Genomic DNA, 14444 nt, shown 5'->3' on the forward strand with positions numbered 1-14444 from the left:
ATCGGTTGTGAACAACATACGATACCGCCGCCCGCCACGGTATAATCTAGCGCGACTGAAGCAACCAGAGGTCGCCGAAAACTACGCGTTATCTCTCGAAACCGCGCTGCCGGAAGAGGGAGAGCTGGATGAAGCCCCTCTTGAAGACTGTTGGAATGCCGTGAAAACAGCCATTAACAGCGTAGCGGAGAACGTCCTAGGCAGTGTGGCACCGAATCGACGTAACGAATGGTTTGACGAGGAATGCCAGCAGATATTGGATGAGAAGAACGCAGCGCGGGTACAAATGCTGCGTAGAGCCACCCGTCAGAATGTGGAGCGATACAAACAGAAGCGGAGGCAGCAAACCCGACTCTTCAAGGAAAAGAAGCGCCACCAAGAGGAGAAGGAGTGCGAAGAACTCGAACAGCTGTACCGCTTTCACGACACACGGAAGTTCTATCAGAAACTCAACGGATCTCGCAAAGGCTTCGTGCCGCGGGCCGAAATGTGCAGAGATAAAGATGGAGGTATCTTGACTGATGACCGTGCGGTGATCGAAAGGTGGAAGCAGCACTACGATGAACACCTGAATGGCGTGCAGGCGGAAGACCATGATAGCGGAGGAAGTGACCACATTGGTGCAGCAAGCGACGAAGATGTGCCACCCCCATCGATAAGGGAAGTTAAAGAAGCCATCCAGCGGCTGAAGAACAACAAAGCAGCGGGAAAGGATGGCATTGGAGCGGAACTTATTAAAATGGGCCCGGACAAGTTGGCCGGCTGTCTGCATCAATTGATTGTCAAGATTTGGGATACGGAACGACTACCGGAGGAGTGGAAAGACGGGGTTATCTGCCCTATCTACAAGAAAGGTGATAAGCTGGATTGTGAGAACTACCGAGCCATCACTATCCTGAATGCCGCCTACAAAGTGCTGTCCCAAGTCCTCTTTCATCGACTATCGCCAATAGCCAATAGATTTGTGGGAAGTTACCAGGCCGGCTTCATGGAGGGTCGGTCTACAACAGACCAAATCTTCACCCTGCGGCAGATCCTCCAGAAGTGCCGCGAATTCCGAGTCCCCACGCACCACCTGTTCATCGATTTCAAAGCCGCATATGATAGCGTAAACCGACAAGAGCTATGGAAAATTTTGGACGAAAACGGCTTTCCGGGTAAGCTTACTAGACTTATCATGGCTACGATGGATGGGATCCAGTGCTGTGTGAGAATCTCGGGTGGATTGTCGGACCCATTCGAATCTCGCAGGGGACTTCGACAAGGAGATGGTCTTTCCTGCCTGCTATTCAACATTGCGCTTGAAGGTGTTATAAGGCGAGCGGCGATCGAAATGCGGGGCACGATTTTCAACAAATCCAGTCAATTTATCTGCTTTGCTGACGACGTGGATGCTGTCGGCAGAACATTTGGGGCGGTGGAAGATCAGTACACCAGACTGAAACGCGAAGCAGAGAAGATTGGATTGCAGATAAATACGTCTAAAACGAAGTATATGCTGGCGGGCGGGACCGAGCGCGACAGGGCTCGCTTGGGCAGCACCGTGGTAATCGACGGGGATGAGTTCGAGGTAGTCGACGAGTTCGTATACCTTGGCTCGCTGGCAACAGAGGACAACAATACCAGCCGTGAGATTAAAAGACGTATTATCAGCGGAAGTCGGGCCTACTACGGACTCCACAAACACTTGCGGTCGAACAATCTGAGCCCCCGTACAAAGTGCACACTGTACAAAACGCTAATTAGACCGGTTGTCCTCTACGGGCACGAAACGTGGACATTGCTAGAAGAGGACCTACGAGCACTCGGAGTTTTCGAACGGCGGGTGCTAAGAACCATCTTTGGCGGAGTGCAAGAGAACGGTGTATGGAGGCGAAGAATGAACCACGAGCTCGCGCGTCTCTACGGCGAACCAAGTATTCAGAAAGTGGTTAAAGCTGGACGGATACGTTGGGCAGGACATGTTGCTAGAATGCCGGACAACTATCCTGCAAAAATGGTTTTCGCATCAAATCCGGTAGGAACAAGACGAAGAGGGGCACAGCGAGCGAGGTGGCAAGACCAGGTGGAGCGAGATCTGGCGAGCACTGGGTGCCCGCGGAACTGGAGATCAGTTGCCATGGACCGAAACAGATGGAGAAATTATACTGCGCAGGCCTTGTCATAAGACGTTAGGCCAATTAAGAAGAAGAAGAAGAAGAAGAAGTGTTTCCGAAAACAGAGGCTCGTATCAAGAAGACTTGGGAGTTCTTTGATTGCATTTACCCTTTCCAGTATTTCGTTGCTGATGCGGTAGTTTCATATAATAGGTTCTTTCATGCGACTAAAAGAGATGATCGAACACTTGCGCACGCTAGTGGAAAGCTCATTCTTTTGATACCAAAAATGCAAAAATGTCGATTAGTTGTTGTAGTTCGCAGCAGTCTTCAATTGATTTGACCGGCACAAACATTTTAAGATCATCAGCGTACAGCAATCTGGATCCTCGTGGAAGTACAGCACAAACGTCGTTAAAGAATAAGGAAAACAATAGCGGTATGAGGTTACTTCTTTGTGGAACGATATTGAAAAACATACAGGACAGTCCATCCGCTTGCCGCAACCATCTGCGTGATTCAAAAGGACACGAGGGTGTCCCCGAAACGCGCACATAGCACATCACTTACTCCAGAGTAGCGTTGATCAGCCGCGTCAGTTAATCCAGAAAACCGTATTCAATGTATAAAACGCTTACTAAATAATAGTCTGCCATCTTGGATTTCAAAATGGTTCAAATCTATTTTCGACTACTGGCAGTTAGCTCCGATCTAAAAAAGTCTGTATTGCAAGGTTTTTCATGAAAAATGCTAAATAATAGTCCGCCATCTTGGATTTCAAAATAATGTCAAACATCTATTTTCGACTACTGGCAGTTAGACCCGTTCTAAAAAAGTCTAATTGCAAGGGTTTCCAATTTTCCATCTAAAATGCTAAACAATAGTCCGTCAACTGGGATTTCAAAATGACGAGACTTACAAAGAACGCATGAGACTATTTTGCAAGATGACATTTAGTATCAGTGATGAAACTGACCGTCACCAGCCCCGATAGGGGTAGCAAGTACATGTAGTTCACTACGAGTTGAGTAGGTTTTTAAACTACTGCACGATTTAGTTAGATACTCTGTCTAGCTCACAGCAGCTCTATGTTTGATTCTAATGGGATGCTTTTTATAACCTTTTCCATGTCAATAATTCGTATTTACATTGCTAACTCTAAAAAAATATGTTTCTGCGTCGTTGAAATGTATATTTTAAATGTGCTTTTTAAATTTTTGTGCGATTAAATGTATATTTTTGCAGGTTATGACTAAAAATAATTCAGCGTGTACGCATAATGTTTACGTGTTTCTTTAGATGAGTTTGTATCAGTGTTTTATCGGAACTGTCAGTTTCGGTTGTCAGTTGCGGTTGTCAGAATGAGCGCAAAACGCTAATTTTTCTCTGAACGGACAATATATAGATGTCGATGAGGTCAGACATCCAGGCTGGCATACCCAACCTGTGTAAATTTTTGTAACGGCCATTTTGAAATAACCCCTCGTTCACGTTAAAGTTACCCAAAGTTACCCCTCGTTTTTGTTAGTTTGTAAAACGGGTCTAGGATCGTGAAATGCACTCGTACGGAAAATAAACAGCGAATTTAAGAAACGTGGTTTATTGTACGAGAATAACTTTCAGAATAAACAAAGTGATACAATGTAATGTATGCAAAGGTATATGAGATCGTAACTACGTATATAGGTAGCATTCGCAAATGCTGGAACATCAAGTAGCGAGGGGTTGTCTACCCTAACACCCCCACTCAACCGCTGCAACTTATTAATCCGATGGCAGAACAATTTCGGCGAAATACTGCAACCGGCAGACTCTTAGTCATCATGTCAGCTTGTTGATCACTGGTAGGGACGTATTCAATAACAATCTTGTTCTCCTTCACCAAATCTTTTACGAAGAAAAACTTAACATCGATGTGTTTTAATCTCCCGAAGCCTTTGTCATCCTCGGTTATACGAATCGTCGATTGATTATCTTCGAAATACGGTACTGGACTTTCCACTTTACATCCTAGATCCTGCAATAAACGCTGCATCCACAGGCCATGACAAACCGCTACACATAACGCTGTCAATTCTGCCTCCGTTGAAGAAAGTGCCACAGTTTGTTGTTTTCGTGTAATCCACGACACCGTTGATCCGCACACTTTAAACACGCTGCCACTAACCGATCGCCTATCGACAGCATTGTTGGCCCAGTCGGCATCCGTGTACACCTTTAAAACTTTCCCTGCATTTCGTTGGTATACAAGACACAGATCTAAAGAACCTTTTATGTAACGCAGAATTCGTTTCAAGTGTGTCCAGTGATCGTCTGTCGGACAACTTTGATACTGACTGAAGAAGTTCACACTGGCCGCCAGATCTGGCCGTGTTGTCAAGGACGCGTACATCAGACAACCTATCAATTCGCGATAGGGTTGTTTAGTGCGCTTCTCTTCTTCGCCCTTCATGAGCTTCAACCTGTTCTCCATTGGCGTCAAACAGGGTTTGCAATCTTGCATATTAAACCGTCTCAAAACATCTTGAAGATAATTACGCTGATCCATTCGCAGGACTCCTTTCTCACTTTCGTAATCGATCGATATCCCGAGAAAGCACTTAATTTCCCCGATATCCGTCATCTCGAATTCACGTGAAAGTAAACTCTTCAAGCGTTCAACGATCTTCAATGTTGAACCCGCAATCATAATGTCGTCTACGAATAAAACGATTAAAATAATTTCATCGTTCTTCCTCTGTGTATAAAGACATTGATCGTTCAAACTTCGTCGAAAGTGCAAACGCTTCTGAACAAAGTGGTCAAACCGGTCGTTCCAGGCCTTGGATGCCTGCTTCAATCCGTATATGGATTTCTTTAAATGACACACAAGATTATTACCGCTTTCGAATCCTTCAGGTTGCGTCATGAAAATCTCTTCAGTGAGTGAACCGTTCAAGAAGGCTGTTCGAACGTCCATCTGATGGACAATCATCTTCTTTTCATTCGCCAAAGCTAAAACTGTACGCAAAGTGTCCAATCTGGCAACCGGGGAATAAGTTTCATCGTATTCAAATCCGAAACGTTGGCTGAAGCCTCTGGCCACCAATCGAGCTTTATAACGATCAGGTTGTCCGTCCATTCCCCTCTTTACCTTAAACACCCACTTGCACGTAACAGGTGACCGCCCTTGTGGTAACTTTGTCAGCTCCCATGTTTAATTTTTCATCAGCGACTGCATCTCTTCATCCACCGCTATTTGCCATTTATCCCAGTCCGGACGCTTCCGAGCTTCAGCTAGTGTTTTGGGAAGATTCTCCACAAAGCTTGTGACATTTAACGCGTAAGCCGCATAGTCCATCACGTAGTCTCCATGCCAGGCAGGTGCCCTGCGTTCTCTTCTTACATTCCCCGAGCCATCGTTCGCCTCAGTACCAGCATCCTCGAGAGATTTGTCACTGCCACAGACACTGGAGAAATCTTCATCCTCTGATGTCACCAGCTCATGGTGCATCTCTTCATGCTCCTGCTCAACTTCAGCACCGCCATTATCAACAGCATCTATTGAGATAAAATCATCGGTTGATAAATGCTCTTGTTGATCGACGGAAGACGAGGTTTCCATAAAAACGACATCACGAACATGAAATTCTCTTTGTTTGCTAGGGCTCCATACCCGATAGCCATTGATGGCGTATCCAACAAAAATTCCTTTCCATGATTTAGAATTAAGCTTACCTCGTTTTTCCTTAGGAATGTGAACGTACACGTTGCAGCCAAAAACTCGAAGTTTAGTCAAGTCAGGCTTGTGCCCTTCCCATCTCTCATACGGCGTTTCACAATTGTCGACAGCACTCGTTGGACTACGGTTTACTAAGAATGCAGCGGTCTGAATAGCATAACCCCAGAAACACTTCTTTATTCCGGAATCCTCCAGCATCGCTCTGGCTTTATCGACGAGAGTGCGGTTCATCCGCTCGCTCACCCCGTTCTGCTCGGGCGTATACGGAACCGTTTACTCCACCACAATTCCTTTCTTCTTCAAGAACTGCTGAAATTGCCCGCTTCGATATTCGCCACCGTTGTCACACCGTAAACGACTGATACGCTGACCGAACTTTGCCGAAACAACCGCTTCGTAATTTCGAAAACAGTCAAACACTTCATCTTTCGTATTTATTAAGAACACCATCACAAAGTGGCTCCAATCATCCACGAAAGTAACGAAATATTTCGCACCGCCAACACCAATGGGCGAAACTGGACCGCATACGTCTGTATGAATCAGTTCTAGCACTCGCGACGACCGCTTTTGTGTACGAATCGGAAACGGGTTACGCGTTTGTTTTCCACGTAAGCAAGGCTCGCATACGATACTGCCTTCATCGGTACATGACAGTTTCAGACCTGTCACCATCTCGTTCCGAATCAACTTGTCAATACTGCGCACATTTAAATGACCAAAACGTCTATGCCACAATTCCAAATCTTTTGACACACGGCCACTTGTCAACATCGATTTCACAGCATTTTTCTGGGAGTACAAATCTAGCTGATATAGCTTCCCGACACGCGAACCACACGCGACGACCTCTGTCCCGCGACGAATTTCGACATGTCCGTTTTCGTACACTACCGTCGTCCCAGCATCATCAACACGCATAACCGAGAAAAGATTGCACCGCAAATCTGGTACGTATAGTACTTCGTTTATCGTGCACTCGATTTGTCTGCCGTTAACAACACTAATCGCTTTGACGGTACCAGAATACTCCGCCCGAATCGTCACATTATCCTTCGCAATGGCAATTTCTACGGGATTCTTCAGTGGGGTCAGTTCTTCGAATAATGCCTTATCATTCACTAAATGGTCAGAGCAACCGGAATCAATGTACCAACGAAGTTCTTGCGACCGTCTGCGTGACGCAGTTTTGCTCACTCCGACACACAAAACTAACACTATTCGGTTCGGCAATGTGCGCTTTCGAATTATTATCACTCCGCTTCTCAAAACCGTTTGCTTTCACCGGACAATCAGCAAATTTATGACCGTTTTGTTTACACTTGAAACATTTAATCTTCTTCTTTTTCTTCTGCATTTGCTTCGAACCAGAAAACGCGGCCTCACTTTTTGGCGTACACGACGTTGTACCTTTCCTTTTTGTTTCTTCGTCCAGCAGCCTGCATTTCACAAATTCAATAGACAGCTTCTCTTCAGGCAGCGTCTCTATTGTCGTAACAACAGTCGAATACACAGATAACAGACATCCAAGCTAGGCTTGGACCGTGTGTAAAAACTTGCAACGGTTTTTCGCAAGTGGCAATAAGCAGTATGGTGGCACTGCGATCACCTAAAATGTTCATTCGAAGACATGAGCGCAAACGCAATTTGAAGCCTGCTCACACTAACACAAAATCCTATATAGCTGGGGGCCCTAGTGTATATTAAAAGAAATCGACACCCGCTCGCTCATACAGGAAACCCCATAAGGTACACATTCGCGACTACGATGCTACACCCTACACGATCTCTTGTATACATATTCGAGACTACGAAGTTGCTGATATTTGTTTGGTTTTTGTAAGAAAAAAAGAGAAGGAAGTATTTTTGCTATTGTTTTCCCACAAGTTTTGACAATTCGGCATGGGTTTTCGTGTAAGTGCGAACAGGCTTGAAAATTTCATTCACTTTTGTAGTCACGAATTCGCGTTGAAAGCAGTAAAAGAGATTTCGTGGCTGCTCGCACTTACAGGAAACCTCGTAACGAACTGTCAACGTGTGAGTAACGAAAAAATCAAAAATATACTTCCCTCTTTTTTTCTCACGCCTGAACAATATCAGCAAAACCGCGAATCATCGATGTTTAGCTTTTTAGCGAGAAAAAAAACAGAAGAAAATATTTTACTTTTGACATCACGCACGCATTGCCAATCCACAATGAGATTTCGTGTGAGAGCGAAAAGAATTGAACATCCTTTTTTAGTTTCGCGGAAGAGCCTGCTCGCACTTGCACGAAATCTTAAACGGGAAGATAAACAAAAGGAAAAAATATTTCCTTCCTTTTTTGTCATGAACAAACCTCAAAATATCAGCAACACTTTGCAGAGCTGCCAGATATTTTTTAAAAGAATTATTCTTTATCGAATTTTAACGCCGAATCACGGAAACAATGATTTTGTGCATTCTGTTTCATCTATTTGGATTTATATTGATTTCTAATATAAACATATCTTTTAACCATGCCGTATTTATAATATATGTGTACAATATGTGGTAAGCTGAAAAAAGCGGGATATCTGGCAGCTCTGCCCAACACCAGCTGCAGGTATCGCAAGCGGGCGCTTCAATCACTTAAGAGAATGCAAGTGGCAATAAGCAGTTAGATGTCGCTAGAGTCATTTTACACACGGTTTACGAAGCTTTTTGTTCTAGCTTGGATGTCTGTTATCTGTGGTCGAATATGTCGATTCAACCGTTAGCAACAAGTGACAAATTACATCAAGCTCCTCGAAAACGGCACCGGTAGCTCGATATTCGCGAACGAGTCTGTCAAATTTCAGAAAATGTTCCTGCAAAGTGCCACTGGTAAAACGATGCGCAAGCATTTGCTTTTTGAAATGCATCCTGCTTGCCAGGCTGCGTCTCTCAAAGACCCGCTGTAGAGTATCCCACACATTTTTCGGTGAAATCTGATCGTGGATATACTCGAGCTGAGAATCGTGAATTCTCGCCACTAGCAATGACTTGCATTTTCGATCCTGTTTTGCACGTTTTTGCCGATTTTTCGCCTTTTGTGTTTTCACTTCAGCATTATCACCATCCTCGTCCTTCAGCTCCTCCAACTGGTCCGCATCTGACCGGATGCACTCCAGGAGTTCGTGCTCCTCCAGGAGAACCATCATCCGATACTTCCAAGCGGCGTAGTTTGAGCCGTCGAACAGCGGAAGAAAATGCCGGTCGAATTTTTCGTCTTCCATCGTGCGAAACAAACTGCGAAACGAAACTTAACTCGACAAACCGAATGAAAACGCGACTGAGCACATAACCTAAAACGGATCTAGGATCGTGAAATGCACTCGTACGGAAAATAAACAGCGAATTTAAGAAACGTAGTTTATTGTACGAGAATAACTTTCAGAATAAACAAAGTGATACAATGTAATGTATGCAAAGGTATATGAGATCGTAACTACGTATATAGGTAGCATTCGCAAATGCTGGAACATCAAGTAGCGAGGGCTTGTCTACCCTAACAGTTTGGCGATTCGTTTGATGGCGGCGCCACCCGCAAGCATCTGTCAAAACTGAAATCCAATATATTTCTTTCCCTTTTTTACTTACACGGAGAAAAATGTGGCTAGTTTAAAACAACCATAAATTTGGTTGAAGCCCAAACTAAATTTTTGATATCGTTAATATCGGAATTTGTTTAAATTAAATTCACTAATCTAGTTGAAAGAAATGACTTTTCCACATTATTTCAACTTTATTAATTCGCATTGTTTCAAATTAAGTATCAGCTGATCCAAACTAAAAGTTTGCTTTTTTCCACCATAATCTTGTTTATTTCAACCAAAATTTAGGTTGCAAAATGCAGTTATTTTACCTGAATTCAAATTGAGGTGTTAGTTTAAATTAACCTAAACCGTTGGTACCGTGTACCCCCGTTGGTATGACCTTCTTTAATCTGAACATTTTTAATCTGTACCCCGGTGGTATGAATGCGTTCCCATTAAAAACCGATCAAGCGTCACACACAATTAACGTTAAAGTGGACCGGTAAATTAAAAAAAAGCAAAAAATCTTAATGCGTTTCCTCTTGCTCAGGAACTTTGGCAATATAGCTCATATGCAATTTATCTCTCTCCAGCACTCAAAATAGCACATTTTAGTCTAAACTGCCGAGCCAATTTCGTATTATACAAACCGAACCTTTAGAATTCGCGCATGTTTGAGATGTTTTCAAAACGTTTGTTTTCGTCAAATCAAAACAACAAGTTCATTGGCCTTGCCAGCGTTGCTGATATTGTTCAGGGTTTTGCGTGAGAAAAAAAAAAAGGGAAGTATTTTTGCTTTTGTCAACACTCACGCGTTGACAGTTCAGCACGAGATTTCCTGTAAGTGCGAGCAGCCTACGAAATCTTTTTCAACGCTGGCAAGGCCAATAGGGTGCGCGTCTTGCGTGTGTGTGAAAATGAATAGAGTTACCAAATATTCAGATTAAAAATGAACTCGCCCAATCTGAACGAGCTGTTTTTCATATTAGCGGGGGTTGAGTGTACACATAAACTAAATTTATGGTTACGTAAATACCAACCTTAAAAATAGTTCAAAACAAACGTGTTCTTAGTTTGCGTTTACAAATCCGGAGTGATTCGAAATAGGGGCTCAACTGGCAAATTGTAAACAAATCGTTTTATTACACCATCAGCCTTAAAAAGACTGATGATATTCTTGGCAAGAATCCTTTCTTCTGTTTTAATCGTTAGAATTATTTAAACAAGTTTTTAGTGATGGGCGATAGAAGTGTTTAATCAAAACAAAGGACAATTTGCAGTTTAGCCCCTCGCATTGTTATGAAGTGACAGGCTTATTTGCAAATCTTTTTGTAAACAGGCGATAGTAAAGAGCGAAACTGCGTTGTTTTCAAAACACAGGCGCATTGTAAACAGGCGAAACTAAATAAAAAAATCAAAACAAGGCGAAACAGGGCTGGGCGAATCTCATTGTCAAAATGCTTTGAGGCTCATTCCAAGGGGTTCAACTATAAAACTTAGATTTAGAGCTTGAATGCACAAATTTTATGCAGTATTGTTGTGAAATTATAAGATTGATTTATTCTACACCAATTTATGTCTTTAAACTTGATTTTTGTAACTTTTATTTAAATTATGACTATAAAATGTACTGGCAAATTATCACAGTGATATTTCTCATTGTTCACACTTTGTTAGTTGCGCCCTTATCGCGAATCACTCCGGAAATGTGGCTAGTTTAAAACAACCATAAATTTGGTTGGAGCCAAACTAAAGTTTTGATTACGTTAACATCGAAATTTGTTTGCATTAAATCCACAAATCTAGTTGAAAGTAACGACTTTTACACATTATTTCAACTTGATTAACTCGCATTGTTACAAATTAAATATCAGTTGATCCAAACTAAAAGTTTATTTATTTTCAACCATAAGCATGTTTATTCCAACCAAAATTTAAGTTGCGATGATGTCATTATTTTTTGCCGTGTAGGTCGTCGCGTCGCTCGCGTTTTCGCGGTCTGTTCGTCGTCACATCACAAGAGGAAAACTGAAATTTGAAACAATAAACCTCTTGTGGGAAATATGGTTTGTCCTGGGTCGTGTATGAATACGCGGAGGTAGGTTCCGAAATGAGTAGCATTCATTAAAGATTATTCATTCAATTTTCTCACGTTTTCTTACATGATTTGCCATAGGATTTTTCGGTGTTATGCAGATGGATGTATATTCCGTCATGGAACGATATATCAATCACGTCTTCATCATTACTCCCCGCTGGAATCCTGGTGTTCCTGCGACTTTATCCTACACACTTAACAAAAAGCACCGAATTCGGTAAAATTTTACCGAAATCTAAACAGCTGAACGTTCGGTAAAAATTTCGATGGTGCCAATCGACGTTTACAGATCATTAGTAATGTTTGGTGCAATAAAAAATTTTACCGAACGTTCAGCTGTTTAGATTTCGGTAAATTTTACCGAATCGTTTAAGTGTGTATATGCCGTCACCGATAAAAAACCCCAGCGCTCCCTGTAGTCCGCATCCGGACTGGAGCTACACCACCCCACAATCGGATTCTGGGAATCCCGACTGTAGCAAGTTGGTTTCATTGTACCGAATTGACGACGATAAATGCGATCGACTGTGGGTTCTGGACGCCGGAGTTATCGACCCACTAACAATTCTGCAGCAAATTTGTACTCTCAAAGTGCTTGACCTTCGACCTCAACACCGACAAGGCGCTGTTGACGTACGTTCTGCTACCGGATCAAGTCAGGCAGGACTCGTTGGATATGAATCTGGTGGTGGACATCCAGGATGGTCAGTGTAACGATGCTTTTGCCTACGCGGCCGACGTGTCGCGTTTCTGCATCATCGTTTTTAGTTTGTGTGAGTTCAAAAGCCAGAATATTAGCAACTATTCATACAAATTCAAAATCCTTTCGTCAGCAATTGAACTATTTGGACTTGAATTTCCATTGATCGGATGGAATATTTCGGATTTCCCTTTCGCCAGTTCATTCTGATGGTTATCGTATGTTTTTTTTATCATCCAATGTCTAGTTTTACGGCGTTCGAAGTCCCAGTGCTGGTACTAGAAAAAGAATCTTGCGAGATTTTGGCCTGGTAAAACATTTAAACTGATCGGAAGCCGAGACAAGGGTGGTCATTCGTCTACTTTCGAGGTGGCAAAAACAACAATTCAGTTTCAGTTTATCTCTTTGGTCCAGCAGAGCGGCGTTAATTGATGGGATCTGGCGAAATCGTAACAATCTGGCTGGTGAGAAGAACTCGTACAAGCTGGCGTACCCGAATGATTTCAAGGTGGACCGAAAGCCGAAGCAGTCGATTTGGGTCGTTAAAACTAGTGATAATTTATAACTTTTTATTTTCATGAAATTGTCTCGTCTTCCGAAAATACCGTTATAAGATATTGCTGATGCAGTTGAACACCGTAGTAATCGACCTACGATAATCGATTTAATTCTTGTTCTGTGTGTCGCAATTAAGTCGAAAGCGGTGAGCTGTAATCGCACAGTGATATAGCACACAACTTGCGACGTACAGAACAACAATAAAACCGAATGGTAGACTGTCGGTTTTGAACTGCAACGGCAATGCGTATGTATGTTTAAAACCGCAAAAATTGTTTCAATAAATTTCTTGGTTGTTGCAAACAACATTTTTGGTTACATTGAACGTTCATTTCAGGTTTATTTCAAAAAATAATATTAGTTTGTTTCAAACGTTTCAATGTTTGACTTGACAGATTTAATCAGTTTGTTTTAAACTAAAATCTGTTTAGATCAAACTATAAAGTTTGGTTGATATTACCTAAAAGATATCAACTGTCAAAACCAAACAACCAAGATTCTGGTTATTTCAAGCAAATATTTGTTGAATTTAAGTTAATTCCTAAAGCAAAAACAACCTAATATTTTAGTTAATTTCAAGCATCGCGGTTTGTCAAAGTAATCAAGTATATATTTACGCAAATTTCATTGTGAAAAGCTGGTTGGAGCAACCTAAAATATGGTTGTTTTTGCCATACATTTTTCTCCGTGTATGCCAAAACCAAAAAAAAACATCAAAAGCTCATCAGTACACAAACCGAACGAAGGGAATGGTACAAAGGTTTGTTGATACTATCGAAACTAGTGTGGTATCGATAGTATCGTCAAACTTCATTGTTAGAAATGATTTGCGATTTGTGACACACACGTGGCAAAATTCGGTCTTCTTTTGATGTTATCGTGTTGTTATGCTAATTATCATTATTATTACTGTTGATGGTTGACTAGTTTTGTTCGAAATAGTATCCGTCAAATCATCGATAAATAGCCCATAATATCGATAGTTATTTCAAGTGTTATCTCTCATCGTTAATTGACGGAAATTCTTGACGGTGATTGACAGTCAATTTAGTTAGTTGAATCAATATATATAGAATGCCAGTGTCGCTGCAGTGCTCGTGGTAAACATCACACATTTGAAAATTACGTATTTACACTGTATGCGCATACAGTACCGCCCCGCTAATCCGACAAATTTATAGCCGGATTAGCGAATTTTGACTCGATAATCCGACAGTCAAACTGACGTCAGTGTGAGTTTGAAATGTGGTTTTGTTTACATCCATACGTAAACAACTCCGGAAATTTTTGAAAATATCTGTCGAAAGTACGCAATAACTATGTTTTATACTCGGTAATGCTCAATTTCGTCAACAAAATACTTTGAAATTCTTAGCTAGTGTCGAAATAAGCACATCAGTCTATTGAGAGTAGCAATGAAAATATTATAGCCATGGCAAAAGTGAACGTATTGTCGATTGAGAGTAGCAATGAAAATATCATAGCCTTGACAAAAGTGAACGTAGTTAGAAGCAGCACCTTGTGCCATTTCCATTTAGTTAGAAAGAGTGCCATTCTGACTTTAACGGAGACGCCAAACGAAGGTAGTGTTCGATAGAAAGAAGTCAAATACAATACGTTTTAATTCGGAATTTTCCGGAGTAGCGAGATCCGGACTATTGAGTCGTCGGATTATTGGGTGTCGGATTAGCGGGGGGATACTGTATGTGTGAGTGATCGATTCGAAACGGGAATC

At 42.1% G+C, this 14444-nt stretch overlaps 1 pseudogene; it reads left to right on the forward strand.

Moving 5' to 3' along the window:
* Positions 1–11567: 11567 nt before the first annotated feature.
* Positions 11568–12764, forward strand: LOC128735947 (protein yellow-like; annotated as a pseudogene).
* Positions 12765–14444: the final 1680 nt, after the last annotated feature.

Source organism: Sabethes cyaneus, chromosome 2 (assembly GCF_943734655.1).
Source record: "Sabethes cyaneus chromosome 2, idSabCyanKW18_F2, whole genome shotgun sequence".
Classification (NCBI taxonomy): Eukaryota; Metazoa; Arthropoda; class Insecta; order Diptera; family Culicidae; genus Sabethes; species Sabethes cyaneus.